We start from the raw sequence: 3,561 nt of genomic DNA, 5'->3' as shown, positions 1-3,561 counted from the left end.
TGGGGGGTTTTGGGAAGCTTCCACCGCCATAAAACTCACTGTGACTTCTGGTGAGAGTATCTGAAAATATGATCCCAAACCTCTCTATGCTCTCAAGTATTTTTTAGAGTCCATAGAAAAATATTCTTTTTTTCTAAACTTATGCAGCATTCAAAATGCAGCTATTGCTTTTTTCAAATCTCTCTCTAAAGCCCGAGCAGGTGGGAGGGCTTCCTTACATCTACAGACAAATGTGGCTCGTGTAGGAAAAGAGAGACTTTACAAAATAACACCAAAACACCTCATGTGGTGTTGTCACATATGAGAATACAAACACAGCTTTGGTGCAAAACTATTTTATGCCAGGGAGTCTGGAAGTAGCTGGTGTAGAGAAATGAGTTTCAGAGGCAGTTAAGTATGTGCATATTAGGTGAGAAGTCTTATGCTCAGGAGAGCCTTACGGCGCTGCGTTACACACGTTAGCAGCTGCAAAAATAATGAATGTGCATTTAAAAACAGGAATTGGAGGAAACGATGTTCTTTTCTTCAGCGTGCACAGAGAAAATGGAGCATTTTTCACGCGAACTTTTCACGCTGCCACTTTTATTCTGCATACTCTGTACATGATACCGGTCTTATTAACCTCTGCCTCCTGCACTCACCCATCAAGTACAATAAAATGGCTCCTCTGATGTCCTTGGTCTGCAGGGAGTTTCCAGAAATGGCATCTGTGCTGACATTGAAATAATCTGCAGTCCGAGGCAAGTATGCAAGTTATTGACGAGGCTGCCTGGCAGTGGCGGCCGGCCCTGTGAACTGCTCCATTCTTGTTTACTTAAAATCCTTTTCCTTCCTCTCTTTATTTGAGAACACAGTATGCCATGCCACGATGCTATCTAATAGCGGTCCCACACACACAAGGGCCGGCCAGGGACCGCAGCCCGATATTCACAGCGGCACGGAGGAGTCGGCGCTCTCCACTCCGCCGGCAGAAGCTGCGGGCTTTCGCTGCCTCTGAAAATCAGGTTTCTGCTCCTGGTCTCCTGGCATCGGTCCCACGGCAGGGTCACAGTGAGAGCAGATTATACCCACCGCATGACAGGAGTCAATTCCTACTGACTCCAGGTAGCCGCCGCTGCCACCGTTTCAATCAGTGCGCTGGTAATTAAAAATTGGTCAAGGTCCAGCCGCTTCCACCTGATACGTTAGGCGAAAGCATCTGGATGAGAGGGACAGAAGGGTCCCGAGGCACAGCCGACTGCTTGCGGACCCTGCACCACCTGTGCGGGGAGCCGGACCCCTGTGGAGGCTGTGCATGGCTCAGACCTACCGGAGCCTGACTCTTCCAGCAGCCTGCAGGGCGGGAATGAACCCAAAAAATATGCACATCGAGGTCTGCACCACAGCGGGACGCAGCACTGAGCGGAGCGGAGCGGGACATGGGCGGGTGTGATGGGCAGGCGGCAGCAAAAAGTCTTGGGGATGATTTCGGCTGTCCTTAGGTTGATAAAGCCCCTGGGAAGGACAGCTCTATCTTTTATTAACTCCCTGTACTTTTCAGTACAACAATATATATAAATATATATTTATACGAAGACATCGGCATGAGAGACCTTTCTCTGATAGCACTTGTAGCCTGCTACAGCTGAGAAATACAGAGTATCACATTTAAGCCCCGCAAACATCATTAACAAACCCTAGTACCTGGCCTCTCGACACGCTGCTGGCTGCTCCCCAGTTACCCCTTACAGAAAGGGGTGCAAAACCAGGACAGGGAGCAACTGTTCCCCAGATTTCCTACAGCCACTTCCAGGCTGTCAAAAAACACGGCTCAGACACGACATACTGAGATAAACCTGGCACTTGGCTTTGAGCCTTTGATCTTCAGCTGGTTTGCAAAGAGAGAAAGAAGAAAAAGGTTGATCAGGAACAGCTGATGCAGAAGTTGCTGGTCTGATATAGAAATGGCGGATTCCCCCATAACCACCTACCTCCTGGAGCGGGAGCCTTCACCAGAAAGCAACTGCCTCCCCGTTGCAGGAGCTGGCTGCATGACAGGCATTTCCAGAAAGAAGAGCAGATTAAAGTATTTTTCCATCTAACCTGGGCGTGGACTCGTTGGGGATACCAAGGAAGGGGCCACAAAATGAGCTCGCAAGTCTAGCGGGTATTTATACTACATGCTGCATGATTTTTCCAGCTAAGCCACAGTTTGAGGTTTTACCCTGAGGGTTGCACCCTGAGAAGTTAAATGGGATGCTGAAAAGTTTATAAATGCGGAATATATGCTTATCCCCCTGCTCTCTCACCCCCTTTCTGTGTGGGCACATACATATCTGAGTACACACCGAAGCCTGGCCCTTGCCTGTTGTTTCCACCTGGTCTTGGCACAGCTCAGCTCAGCCGGCCCGGTGGAACCTGTCCCGCGTGGCACGCCAGCGCTGTCTTCTTCAGCTTGAAACCTTTCACCAGCGCAAACTGTTCTCCATGCCGGTGCCACGGCCTCTTCTCCATTATACCTTTCTGGAAAAAGGATGGCCACCAGGGCTCGGTGGCCCCTGCGAGGAAAGCGAGGGTCGCCCCCAGCCCCGACATGGGCCCCGGCTGCTGGCACCTGCTGCTCCGCTGCCCCCCAAAACCCTGGGCTTGTCGCACAGGACTTTTGCTAAGGGGCTTTTGGTACCACCACTCCATTTCCAACCAAACTGGCAGACGTTTGAAAGGTGATTATATCCTTACAGTTTCTTGTGAAAAAGAGAAAAGGGGGGGATAACGGCTGAGATCAGCGCCGCAGGAGTAAAAGGGGAACTGTGGGCAGCTCTTGCCGGGTCCCTCTGGCAGCACCAGGGGCTGAGGATATCACGGAGGAGAGGGGGCAAAGCTGGGCTCTGCTCAGTCTGGCGCTCACTAAAAATCCTGCTAACGAGGAGACGAGATGGACTTTGCACCGGGCTCAGGCCTTTCCCAGCTCCATCTCTGTTTGCCACCGAGATAGGCAGCACCGGGTGAAACAAAGAGGGAGCAAGAGCAGCTGCGGGAAGCTTTTCCAGAGAATAAATATTTCTATTATTTCCCAGCCTGACTGGAAGCATTCATGGGCTGTGAGGAGATGGTTACTCCCTCAACTGCTTTACTTATCTCAGCCGCTCTAGGTGGTGGTTGTAGCAAATGGCAGGCTTGCAAGATAACAGAGGCTTTAAAGGGCTGCTGTCTCGCAGAGAAAGGGAGATGCTGACTCAGCTGCTGGAAAAAATCAAGCAAAACATGGAAAAGGCACAAAAGTTTGTTCACAGCCTGAAGAGGAGAAAATAAGGGAGGGATTCTGAGAATAGGAAGACGCTGAATTCAGGGCGCATCCGCTGGCGAGGCGAGGGGGGGAGGCCGGGCAGGCCAACAATGAAGCAAAACAAAACAACACAAAGGCAGGAAATGCAGAAGTTCAGGTTCACACAAAAGTTCAGGTTCACACAGCGTGGCTGGGGCAGCTGCCCCGCGCTCGGCACAGGTACGGGACCCCGCGCGGCCACAGGACCCGCGACATGGCGGCACCCACCCCAGATTTTCTCAGCTCTGTCCCCCCCC

The sequence above is a fragment of the Pygoscelis adeliae genome, unplaced genomic scaffold, assembly GCF_000699105.1.
Source record: "Pygoscelis adeliae isolate BGI_AS28 unplaced genomic scaffold, ASM69910v1 Scaffold98, whole genome shotgun sequence".
Taxonomy (NCBI): Eukaryota; Metazoa; Chordata; class Aves; order Sphenisciformes; family Spheniscidae; genus Pygoscelis; species Pygoscelis adeliae.
This window is presented reverse-complemented; position numbering follows the sequence as displayed.